Source organism: Homalodisca vitripennis, chromosome 1, assembly GCF_021130785.1.
Source record: "Homalodisca vitripennis isolate AUS2020 chromosome 1, UT_GWSS_2.1, whole genome shotgun sequence".
Classification (NCBI taxonomy): domain Eukaryota; kingdom Metazoa; phylum Arthropoda; class Insecta; order Hemiptera; family Cicadellidae; genus Homalodisca; species Homalodisca vitripennis.
In genome coordinates this window covers 134,503,594-134,518,294 of record NC_060207.1, presented here as the reverse complement: position 1 = coordinate 134,518,294, position 14,701 = coordinate 134,503,594, and positions in this window count along the sequence as shown.

Here is a 14,701-nt window from a genome sequence, read left to right as displayed (position 1 = left end):
TGCAATTGTATACAAAATATGTTAGTAGTAGAAGTTTTGTATTTGAATTTGAAATTGTCCTTGCTAGTGGAGTGGAGGTTAATAGTAAAACACAATAAGCCTACTAGTAAAAATATTAAGGCTTATTATATTAAATATTATATTGATGTCTACGTGAAGTTTCATATATTTATTATTAAAACTGTGACAGTATTCTTAAACCTCACATTAAAGTTACTTAAATATAATTTAATAGCTTATTCCAAGTAATATTGCTATTACAAAAAAATACAAGAATTTTAACGCATTTATTTTGATAAATATTTTTAAATTGCCATTGCTAGATTTTTCCAAAAGTTTTAAGCATATTTTAATCGTTATTGGATCCATACGTAGTGACAATAAAATAATAGACTATATATTTGTTCATAACATTACATTCCTAACTTGTATAATAATCAATGATTCATGACATCATTGAGAGTTGTATTGTACTCAGTACAGTACTATTATTTAATACAAAACATATTTTGTAGTTTTTGTGGATTTTGAAAAATATTATATAAACCTATTTTAAACTACATCAAAAACCCAAAACTTCAGCCCAGATATTCGATCAGTTTCTCTGAGAATAAGATCAAATAATACCCTTTGAGGTAATAAATTAATAATTGTATTTATAATATTAGGTTATGCACACAATGTCCTTTTTAAATAAAACTATTATCACTAGATTTACAAAACTCCAATAAAACTTTTAGATGAACTCTGACAATAATTAAAATCTGTTTTAAATGTATGGATAAATATGATGTCCTTATTGTAACAAGTATGTCTTTAAACTAAATACACAGTGTTATAGTCCCAGCTTGATATGGCATCTTATGAAGAATGTAATCCTTTTTACATAGTAAAATTTGCAACATTATCGTACAGGTTATGCACACAGTTTATTGCAAGGGAGTAGAAGAGTGCCTTATCTAAAGAATTACGCTCAATGTTCTTGGGATTCCTCAAAGGGGCGCTCGTGTAACATATTCACTCAGTTCATTGTAGAAAAAACAAAAGTTTTCTTTGTCATTAAAGAATTACGTTCAATATCCTTGAAATTCCTAAAAGGGACGCTCGTGTAACATATTCACTCAGTTCATTGTAGAAAAAAACAAAAGTTTTCTTTGTCATTAAAGAATTACGTTCAATATCCTTGAAATTCCTAAAAGGGACGCTCGTGTAACATATTCACTCAGTTCATTGTAGAAAAAAACAAAAGTTTTCTTTGTCATTAAAGAATTACGTTCAATATCCTTGAAATTCCTAAAAGGGACGCTCGTGTAACATATTCACTCAGTTCATTGTAGAAAAAAAACAAAAGTTTTCTTTGTCATTAAAGAATTACGTTCAATATCCTTGAAATTCCTAAAAAGGGACGCTCGTGTAACATATTCACTCAGTTCATTGTAGAAAAAACAAAAGTTTTCTTTGTCATTAAAGAATTACGTTCAATATCCTTGAAATTCCTAAAAAGGGACGCTCTGTGACGTGTGCAGTTTATGGTGAGTTATGGTATAAATAATGTAGAACTGATCACTCTACATTATATAAATTTCAATTCATCAATGTCGTAGCGCGCCGACATTGTACCAATTATACCAATGCCCGTACGTCACTCTTGCCTGTTCTGCATAAAAGAATAGCCCATTGAGTAACCTTTTATCTCCGGTGGACTGTTCACCGCACGACCGGACGACACGCTGCGGCAGGTGAACTTATAACAAACAGCTGGTGGATTGATTAGTGAGGAAGCTTGCGAGTGACTGGATTGCGTCGGTGCTGTGTGTGTCTACGAGCCCTTCAGCTTCGCTGGATTTTCGGGAGCCGACTAATAAATTGGCCAAGGTGAACTACTACCATATATTTTCCTTAGTTCTCGTCACTCTTACGTGAATTCAATATACTAATTTTAAAGTTTAAAACACTACTCAAGATTATAGAAATCACTCAACTGAGCCTTTGGAAAAACTGTTAGGGTTTGAATTGAACGTATAAAGCTAAAACGTGGCATTTACTTTTAATAGTTTAATAATCTTACCTAATAATTTGTTTAAAGTATTTGTTTCAAAACCAATTACGCTAACTATGTTGACAAACATTTCTAAGAGAAAGAGGTAAACTTATAAATAGTACATATGTTGAGAATTAATGTTCACAACTTGAACTGTTATAACTGCAATGTTTTAAATGTTTTAATCGAAGAAAATTAATCTCTTTATAGTAAAGTAAGTATTTTAATTATATAAATACATACAAGTCGCATAAAATACAACCATGATTGACATATATTTTGTAACAGACCGTGTACAGTCCTAATTTGATGTGTCACAGTTTCATGTTAGTACGATACAATAGTTTCAAACGTTTCTTCTTAATGTATCAATGTTTATTTGTAATAAAAGTCAAGGTAAATTATTACCTCAACCTATTAATAATTAGTCTTTGATATCATATTAAATTTATAAATTCAATTTTGTTATTATACTGCTTATTATGTTAAATCATACTGTGTACATGTAGGGTACTTTAACTGTTTATTATTTTCGACAGTGTTTATTAGCCTTTGATCATGAACAGTCAAGCTTACAATTCTCATGATTTTATAGCCAGAAATTGCATAAATACAGGTAGATTCATTATCCCCTAGAGTATTGTTGCTTAATCATCTGAATATACATTCGAGCATAATATTTTCTTTTGCTTCAAACTAACAAAAAACCTAATGTGTTTATTTTTTAAATGTTTCATTGTGGTTTTTTTTTTGTATGTAAATGTCCATTTCAATTGCTACTGAGAACTGTTGTTATCTGATGTTCTCTGTTGGTTGAACATATTAATCAGGGCTTTTGGGATTTGGTATGGGTACACTTCTGGACTGCGCCCGGAGCCTGGTGGACTTATTGCCGAGCCGCTAGTGGGTACTCCAGCTTGCACTACCCTGACACTGGGATCTGCTCCTAGCCGTGCCGCCTTACACCTACCACTACCGCACCGCGGATCCGCTCTCGCCGCGCCGCGCTCTTCCGCGCCACGGTCTGGACCGGACGTAGTAGGCCTTTTGTGTTGTGACTCCAGTTGGTGAGTATACAGACTTGGATTATTTCACAGAGTGCTCTTATGGATTAGTGAGTCGGACGCGGACTGATGTCTAATTCTGGACCAGGAGCCTTTGTATTGTGGAAGGAGCCCTTAAAATTTGGTTCAACGCTACCCTCCAGACGTTAACTGCACACCTTAGTGCATTATAGTGTATCTTTAGTATATTTTACTTGTGTCGTCTATTATTTACATGTCTAGGCCATTTATTGCATGTGTTTATTGTATTTATTTATGTATGTTGAATGTTATTTTGAGGAAGTGGAGCGCTCCCTACCATAAATAGAGTTCATTTAGCCATTTGTAATTCTCTCTAATAAGTGGTAACATTGTATCTTCGCTATATTTGTTGTTGATTATTTTCTGTCTAAAGCATTTACTTACTGTAAGGCTGGATTACTTGTGATAATGTCATACAATTCCTGCACATAAATAATTAGTTTAATTGCAAACATTTGAGTGTTTTGTTTCTTTTGTTCAGGTCCTAGTAACTGGATTTAGATAACCTCGCATAAGTATTAGGGTCTATATTTAACCTTATATTCAGAATATTTCAATACAACTATCTGTGTAAGTCCAAAGGCCTGGTTGACAAAAAATAGCTTTAGTGTATGGTAGTAGGGAGCCTGATTGGTACTTTTCCTTGGAGCAGGGGTACTGTTCCTTGTTGGAGCCCTGCCTGTTACCTGTCCTACAACAAGGTGGCGCCCTTTCCCTCACCGAGCAACCTTAAAGAAGAAGAAGTACTAATCGTAGGTTACCCTTTATCCTTACGGCGCGCTGTCAAGGACCACCCCCTTTCTCCACTGAGTGATACCGGACATTTGCACAATTCCCCTAGGGGAGAAACGTTTGCAGCTCGTATAACATATTCACTCAGTTTATTATAGGAGAATGAAAGTTACCGTTGTCTCTAAACAATTACATTCAATATCCTTGGAATTCATCAAAGGTATGCTTGTTTAACGTATTCTCTCAGTTTATAGTAGGAGAACAAGAGTGTGCTTTGTCTCTAAACAATTACATTCAATATCTTTGAAATCCATCAAAGGTATGCTTGTATAACGTATTTTCTCAGCTTATAGTAGGAGAACAAGAGTGTGCTTTGTCTCTAAACAATTACACTCAATATCTTTGAAATCCATCAAAGGTATGCTTGTGTAACGTATTCTCTCAGTTTATAGTAGGAGAACAAGAGTGTGCTTTGTCTCTAAACAATTACATTCAATATCTTTGAAATCCATCAAAGGTATGCTTGTGTAACGTATTCTTTCAGTTTATAGTAGGAGGACGAGAGTGTGCTTTGTCTCTGAAGAATCACGTTCAATATCCTTGGAATTCTTTAAAGGGGTGCTCTATGAAACATTCTCACAGTTTGTGTTATTACACACACAACAATTCAAGCTGTCTGATATACTGCTAACTGTCTTTTCTCAATGGAAATAGAGACAACTGCTAATAAAACGTATAATAACTATACAATTTTGTTTGTACACTAATTCGAAGTAGAATACTAATCTTACACACACACACACACACACACACACACACACACACACACACACACACACACACACACACACACACACACACACACACACACACACACACACACACACACACACACACACACACACACACACACACACACACACACACACACACACACACACACACACACACACACACACACACATATATACATATATATATATATAGCCTATAAATATTGTATATTCAGTGTAAGTTAAAAGAATGGATACACTCTTTTTTGTTTTTGGTAGATAAATATGGAGGAATAGAACTCGGGACCCCTTCCTAGGAAATAGAAGTCTACTTTTTAGCTACTGTTACAGGTTTTGGGAGCGTAGATAATAAGACCCATTAAGTGACACCTCATTTGTAAGGTCTTGATAAAAGATAAGTGGAAAATAGAGCTTTCTCTCTCAACCCAGTACACAATGGCAGCTCATTTGTAAGGTCTTGATAAAAGATAAGTGGAAACTAGAGCTTTCTCTCTAAACCCAGTACACAATGGCAGCTCATTTTTAAGGTCTTGATAAAAGATAAGTGGAAACTAGAGCTTTCTCTCTCAACCCAGTACACAATGGCAGCTCATTTGTAAGGTCTTGATAAAAGATAAGTGGAAACTAGAGCTTTCTCTCTCAACTCAGTACACAATGGCAGCTCATTAAAATTAATTAACTTACAAGCATGGATGGATCCTGCTAAACCTTAAATGAAAAACTATATAAAAATGAGCAGTGTAAAATCTATATTAACTATAGGAAAAATAAAAATTAAGAAACCACAAGAAACAGCCACAGTAGTGTGATTTGGAACTATACAAATCTTTTTAGAAACACCGCCACATTTAGTAGCATCTAGCGATTATAATTAAATTAACAGTCTTTTTTTATTTCAAGAAAACCTATTGATAACAGAAGTGTAAAAACTGCATCACAAGGACTAAACTTAATTCTCATTGATAAGCTTATTCCTAGATTTACTTTTTTAATATAATATTAATCCCAATTTAAAATATATAAATATGACAAATAGTTTTAAAACTCGCAGAGACAATTCAGAATCGAGAATTTTAATGATTGGTTACCATTCTCTTCGTGTTTAAGATGGTATAGAGAAATAAATTTAAAAAAATAGTGATCGGAAATAAAATTTAAAAAGTGTAGAATTTTTATTTCTCATTTTAAAATTATTCGTTAGGATTATTATACACCGGTGTGTAACACAAAGGTTAATTTTGTAAAATTAAATTTATGTTCAAAAACTATTTGATGAGGTTTCAATTATTTATACGCCACTGAAGCGTTAGGATCATTTTGGTTGTCAGTAGAGCTTTGCGTCACAGGACGGTTTAACCAATTCTCAGAAACGATTAAGTTACCTTACAATAGAATCAATTTACACTAATTCAGCTTCCAAAAATATACCAATTAACAAACAAGAAAATAGTGTTAGAGAATTTCCAAACAATGGAGTATTGGGTTAAAATTAAATGCTAATTAAAAATCCATTGAAACAAATATTGTTTATATTGTGAAGTAAATATTTGTAGTGTAAGCTTATTGATGTATATATCATTCACAGTTTTTTATAAAATGTACAGTTTGTAAAGCAAAGTTTTAAGCTACAGAGATCCGTTAGCGATATGGTTCATCTTTTGAATATTAATTTGTATTAATAATCTATAAAGTTATGTATTGAACTTATTGGTAGTGAATTTAGAAATTAAGTCAACCTAAAAAGGGAAATTATTGGACAATAATGTGAATGCACTTCACACGCAATTTACTAAATCGACGTTCTTATAAATTTTAGTATAATCACTTATGCTGTAATATGATGGAGTCATATAAACATGTGGACCATTTATTAACAATACACAAAATAAACAGCTAAGAACATTCCAGTCATAGTGTGATAAAGTTCCCTCGCAGCTTAATCGTAGTATATTTAGGTTAAAACTTTACCTTCACATCTCTTCTGAACTTTACGTTACATTACAGAAGGAAGGGTACTTTTCAGGTCTCAAAGTTGGTTTATAACTGATCTCTTCATCTATTTCCGTTTCACGTTCTGCCATCCTTTCTGAAAATGTTTACTAGAAAATAGAGTTCATTACACTTTAGTGTCCTTATAAATATTTACATGACTTCGTACTATTTTCAAAATATTAAATTTTAAAAATGTACTTTACAAATTATTTTAGACGAGCCCGTGCATTAAGTCTATAAATTAACATCTCTTATTATTAATGTTTTCTAGATTTATATCTAGATAGGCTCAGAAAATAGAACAGCACAATTCACAATTGATTCCATGATGCGTGGAGAAATGTGATGCATAAAAGTATGGAAAACCACGACTGCACGGCCGAGTTTAGCGTTGTGCCCGGACTTGAGTGATATATGTTTTGAATTGGTCACTAGTTTAATCTGTTGTAAAAGTTAGATATTAAATTTATATTTGCTATCTGCATTTCTCTAATGAGCAAACATTCTACAATTAATAATTTATACAGTTCAAATGCAACTAAATGTTTCAGCGTATATGTCAAATTATCAACAGCTGCTTAGAGTCAGTTAAATTTTAATTATAAAATATAAATACTACTACTTTTTCAGAATTATAAAATATTTCAGATAAATATTCTAATATTTATAGTCTTACAAACCTGCCTTAGAGTATTTTACAAAAAGAGAGTCTAATTGGTCCAGGTGTACTAGAGACTAGTGCTTAGCAACACAATTAGGAATACATTTTTATTTATAAGATAACCATATAATATTTCTATGTTTCAAAAACTTCACAATCTGTGACGAAATTATTTTTTGGGATTAGTTGGTTTGGTAAAAGGTTTACTAGTTTATTTGAGTTTAATCTATGATATCTAAATCCAAGAATTGAAAGTGCCAGACCGAAGCTGGGTTGGTAATTATTTTTCCGTAATAAAAAGAATTTTGGGACTGAATGGATAATCATTAGTACCATGAAGTTTGACACTAAGTATAAAACTCAATATTAAAACTGCTAGTCTATCATCTTTTATATTGTAAGCAAATTTATATCCGACAAAAAAGGGATAATTTAGCGAAAAAGATCTTCAAAAGGTTAGAATATAGGTTTTTTGATGATAAGTCTTTCAGTATATTAATACTTTTATAGCCATATAAAACTATTAATAATACTAAAGAATTTTTGATATTTATTTTTATATTATACGTAGGATTTAAATGTAAATCTAAATCCAAAAAACAAAAGGTATTAGTTTTTTAACGTATATGATAATTCAATGAATGGGCAGTAGAAGCAAGAATGTGTTCTCTAAGAACAGCTTGTGGCAATCAAAATTCCAGGGCTTACATAAGACATTGCCGCTACACTGGGAACAATAGGAAGTCTCTTGCAGAGCAAATACCAAGGAACACTAGAATGTGTTGATTAATTACTACTGTAGTCACGATCTTGTCATTCTTTTTATATTTATAGAAAGTTATATCTTTTTATTTCGTAGACCAATTTTAACAGAAATTATTAAACTAATCAACTTGCATAAGTTCCTCTTACAGTATTAGAAGAAAAAATGTTAGTTATAATACCTAAACGTAATGAAATCAATTTTATTTATGATATCATGATCAGTAGCCTACAGTCTTTATCTTGCAGAAATAACAATTGTTGCTAAATATACCATCTATTCAACAGGTATTTTACGTATATTTAATAGTTTTAATTTGATGAAGATTACATTGTCTTAGTTTCATAATAATTCTCCAATGTCCGTAAATTACATGAAACATTATTCGTAGGGTAATCGGGGGCCCCTGAATAAGAATCAAACAATTAACTAAAAAAAATTTTAATGATAAAAGTACGTCTGAAAACTAATTATAGTAAGCAAAAATCCTAAACTTCTTTACTTGTGTTATAAAAAATAATATAACTTACTTTAAGTTCTTTGAATAAAAAAAATTTCTTCATTACTAAATACGAAAATTAAACCAGAATTATGTAAAAATATGGAAATGGTAATTTTAAATTTAGACCTATATACTATTGGTCAAACATGATAGTTTTTACCTTCCATTCACATTGTTTTACATATATATCATGTTTTGCATAGATTTACTTAACTTAAAAGATACAGCAGTTAAACCTTAGATCCTGAAGCTGGATTTACTAAAAAGAGTAATACTCTAGTTGTAAAATGGTAGTTCTTAATTATTTTTAGTTCCCAATTTGAATTCATTGAGTGGTATAAATATTTGAGAAAGGTTTAATTTTTTTAATTGAATGACAGAGTCCATGCACTTTTGGTATTTACCTTTATCGCATGCCCTAGAGGCTCACTAATTGATCAATCAGTTAATTGATATAACTTCTTTAATACTACAAATTTGATATGATGAGTTATTATTATTTTAAATTTTAAGAATAAGATATTTTATTTGAAATAAATGTGTACATGAATTATAAATAGTAATAACTGCCACTGAATCTGCAAATTTGTAAGTTTTATCAAGCATTGTCTTAGTAAGCTGTCAGCTCACACAATATATCATGCTTACAATGGAAATTAATAAACATGATATAAAAACTATTTAAATAATTATATAGGTTAAACTAATGTGGTTCTTTTAAATAGGTTTTACATCTAAAACCACACATACAAAAGACCCACTTCTCAAGGTCATCTAAAAACTACATAAATTCTACCTACCAATAAAATAACTAGAATATAAATCTTGTCCATCTAACAGGTATTCAAAAGATGTAAGTAAGTCTGACGGTCGAGCTGCGCTCTAGACCTGTGTATCTAGAAATGTGTATTAAATTTCAAATAATGATTAGTAAATCAATATTTAGGATAGCCATAAATTCCAGACGTAAATGGATAGTATGATCCAGGCCCGGTTAGTAGATTCACTTTTTATGAGTGTTCTAACTAACGTTTATGGAGAAAAAGGTGTTTCAGATTTCTTTAAATTTTTATATGTATCAGGAAGTATTATGCTTCTTAGTACTACCGTATGTTTCAGTTTAGTAATTAAAATTAATTGTCACATTTTAAAACTGTTCAAAAAGCTAAGTCCTACGCACTTATTCACTAGCCAACGCCATCCTTGGCAAGTTAGTGGTTAGTTGGCACTGGCCAGTACACGTGTAGTTGCTCCTTTTGAATATCATTATGCGTCGATGGGTTGGCTGAAAGTGCTGGCTACAGACGCAGGTCTAATACGTTCATCTACGGTTAGTTGCACAGTTGAGACGCTACGGTTGGATATACTGCAATGCGGTTCAGGTAAAAACGAAATAAAAAAGAAATACATAAAAAGATCTAAAACTAATTGGTGAGGGCGTTTATGTTATAGTCACTATAGTATAAGAAACTAAAAGAAAGCACTAATACACTAAATGTTTACTTCTATAAATACAGGGTGGAGTACCCCACGCTACGTGTCGTAACAGGCTTCGCTGAGGTTGTATATAAAATGTCAAATATATAGCAATTCTCGAGAGGGCTTAAAATGAGATGCTCAGCCAACTCTCATAATTGGACGTGCACAATCATAGAACTTACTTTGTCTACGTATAATGAAGTTCCATACATAACTTAAAGTCTATTATGAAATGTTTTCGAAATATTTTACTCAATTATACGTTAAGTGCACTACTATAAGAGTTTTGTTCATTAATACATTTGTACATTAATAGTTTTAATACAATTTTTTAAATAATAAAGGTCTACGCACCAAATAAAATTGACATGATGTTGTATGTGTTGAGATAGTTAGGCTGTATGTGTTAATACATCACATATTTTAATCTCTTACGTGTGTTTTGAGTTTTCTTACAAATCTATTCATTCTATTTTCTTATTCCTATCATGGTTACTTATAAGACAAATGTACAAACTTTCATCAACTCTCAGTCAAATCCCATGGCGTGACATGCACTATCATCAAACTCAATGTTCCTCATATAAGTTTCTCGCAGAAAAGTCTATAGACCAGTTGCTTTTCAAGGCATAGAGTGGGCGGACAGACTGATAGACGGACAGACAGCTAGTGAAAATTGTGTCTACCCCCACGAGTGATAAGGTTTGTTAAAGGTCGATCAGTTAGGTTTGGTTATTGTGTAAAATTCATTTAGTTCAAATAAACAAAAATACTAATTATACCAAAATAGAGTGTTTAAATACAACTAATCTGTTACAGATTTTGGTTTTAATAGTAATCCTAGTAGGATACCTGCGGCTTCGCGTATCCTTTTAAATACATACCAACACTCTTGTAATAAGTTATAGTTACTGAACGGTACAACCTCCTGATTTTTTTCTTATAATTACACTTTATGTTTAAAGAATAATTTTAGGTCCTGATATTAGAGAATGAAATTATTTTTGTAGATACCAATGAAATAAATCCAACCACTTTCTCTGCAGTAATTCATTATATTTTGAAGAATGTCTCCAACAATTTTAGTAAACCTTGAAATAGTACAGGCCTCTGTGTAGGAATAATACGGTCAAAGTCCATAGCCCTTCTAGTGTAAGCATTTACGATATAATGTAATATTATGGAGCGCAATGATAATTTTAAAACATAAATATGCAAGTATCAAGTAGATGAAGATTACAGCGCTTAAATAGGGTTACAGATATTAAGCAAAATAGCGACTGGCTCTTATTAACCAGGTTTTGGTCGTATAGATAATCTTCTTGTTCGAACGAGATATATTTTCGTCACCTTATTTATCTTTACTTCTTGCCCCGATCAACACTTTGCTCATCCTACTTCGGTCAAAAAGCGTATACACCCAGCGACTGTAACCTGTTTCGGTACAAGAGGGCAAGTAAAAAATATAACTTCTGAATGTGTCATTCCCACGAATAGAATACCACTGGTGCTAAATCTCTCCACTTTACGACAGACGGTTTTCAAGATAATATGCGGACACAAACACAAAACTAATTACCAAAACCTTTGAAACTAGATGTGCTAATAATATCTAAGCTTATTTTATTTCCTTATATATATATATATATATATATATATATATATACCTAAAAGCTAAGTACATAAACGTATTCAATTTACATTATAAATATTACCCTATTTTCTTGTTCAGTATAGGAATTATGTAAACGTTTATATAAATAATTTATCTAGTGTGTGTCTTCATTGCAAAACGGGCCCACTGCCCCTTCGATGGTTTACTGCCTAAGGAAATTGCACTATGCTTTGTGATTCCATTTGCAATGGATACAGGCTCTGTGTGTTCGTGTGTTTTCCTGAAACTGAAGTCAAAGAGCGTAAGGTTCATTAAATCAGTACCCAGATTTTCCGTTTTTAACTATAGTAAGTATGCCGCACTACAATGTCAAACTAATCTCGAATAGAATAAAAAACAGAATAAACTTTAATTCGTCACTACTTTAATTATATATGCTGTCATAACTAACTAATAGTTATAACTGTTAGCAGTATACTATAAAAGACGATGTTTTGTTCGTGCAAGTACAAAATTCTGGAATAAGTAATCTGTAATGAGTAGTATTTCGGGATCAAGATGTGTCTAGTTTTATTCTCAGCAAGAATATTCAAATATCTATCAGTCCATTGCAGTTTTTGTGATTAAGTTTCAAAACATTAAAACATAAAAATATTCATCGCAAAAACATTTTTACTCAAAAAGTTTCATATTTATAACATTAATAGAATAAAAATAACTATAACTATAATAACGAATTATAAAAATAATCACAAATCACACAGAGCACATTCGTTGCAAATATTCTGACATTGCGCTTGTAATAATAATTATTAATTGGAATGGAAGCAGGTGCAAGAATAATACAGTTCAGTTATTTACACATAAATGTATTGCGTTTGAATTTATAGAACTGCAATTATTTAATATTCCATTTGAGTAAAACTGAATTTATAGCAACACATCTCTTCTGTTTCAAAATCAATAATCCTTTTGTCTGTATCTATGCACAGTTTGAAACTAGATAAGTGTTTTTCTATTGAAATAAACCAAGCTGAACATAGGCCTACTATACTATGAAATCAGTGAAAATATAAAACCGTTGTAAAGATATAGTTTCATCCAATATTTTAATTGTTTTGCTCTGTTTTGATTACAGTTGATATGTTCTAATAGTACGTTATCAAAACAAAATACCTTGTAGTTATACTCTTAAAACTATTTACAATTATTTCGATAATTGAGTAATCATTAATGTATAGTTAAGTTTATTTTTTATTATATAACATAAATTTTTACAAATAAGTGTAAATAAATTCATTAAACCGATAACGTGTCATGTTTACATTTCTTTAGTTGTTTAAATAGTATAAAATTGTAAATTGTTTATTGTATAGTTAATTGTAAAATGTTTATTGATTACATCGTAGCCTAGTCAACTAATGATTTAGAAGGAAATACAATAAGCGGAAAAAAACAACTATACTACCGTTGATTGAGATAAATAGTATTATAACGAACTATAAGTTCTTGACCCTAGAAGTGCTGAAAAAGGCAAGAAAGGGGGTTAATAAGATTTTTTATAATTTTCAATTATATATCAGTAGAGATTGATGCTAAAAATATAAATTTAAAGCTGATAACATTGACTACATCTTGTAATCATATATATTTTTAATCTGTAATGTTTAATTATATATGAGGATTTCGCAACAACTTTTTTCCCAAACTCATTTTTTTCTTCGCGTTATATTTACATTGCACAACACATTTCTTTACGATTTATTTCTAGGGCATTAAAATCACTTGAACATGGAAGTTTACTTTATCTTAATACATGATTGTAATTTAAAGTTTGAAAGTATTTTGCTAGAATTATGGACACAAGAAAGAACCACCATATAATAAAACATGATATTCTGCTTATCTTTGTTCCTGAATGTGTGGAAAAGCTTGCTGTGAGACATTTGTGAGGTAGAAATATTAAAAAAATTAAAACAAATTATCAATTTTTTATGAGAGTATGGTAAGACATGACTATTGAACAGATATTGTTGAAAATGTATGATACTATGAAGGAAGCAGGACTTCTCCAAACACTTGCCATCGTTTAGTGATACAATTCAATCAGTAACACAACTGATACTTTCTTAAACAAATTGGTTGTTAGCATAAATGCAATCAACAACCTTTGCGTACCACTTGACCTGTTGTGTGGCACTCTTCTTACCTTCTCAAAACAACATTTGTATTTCTGAAAAGTTTTTCAAAATATGAAAATGCAAGACCGCGAAAAATGCAGAATTTATTTTTCTGATGCACCAAATAATGAAAGGTCACTCAACAAATCCCGTTACTACAACCAGTCAAATGTCTGGGACGAGTGTATAGTCCGATATCTCAACCCCACGTCCATCCGAAGGATCTACCAAACAAAATTATTGGTACTATTTTCAGATACAACAATGGGTGAACAACACACCCTTGTACCCAGAGGAAAGGAAGTGAGAGCAGAATTAATTGGACGGCTTCATACTTATTACAACCCAAGATTCAGTATCTTCGATGAGATGTTGAGTCTAATATTTTTCAAGTGCCTTGGTGTTTTTTCTACTATATGCTGCAACTTTAGTTTTACCAGCACAAACGGCAGACCTATTTCAAAACAAATGGATGACGAAAAAACTAACGAAAATGAGAAAGAACCTCCTTACTTTTATCCCCACTCAACGCCAAATAACTTACGTACGTCAGCAAAGTGAAATTTAAAGAAGATCCAGAACTAGGTGAATAATAAATAGAAAGATTATCCTAAATAATATTACAACGAAATTCGCATATAATTTTACTATCACACAAGTTTGATTTATTTATTAAACGTTGTAGACTTCACCTTATACTAAAAAATTAAATCTAAAGCCCGTTAAGAATAGAAAATATTTGTTATGGTTAAATTACATTTCATTTAAGATTTTTCTCCCTCCTTCTACTCCCCAAAAATTCCTATTAAATCTTTACCGCCTTCCACACCATTCCGGGTTATCAATTAAGAGCAAGT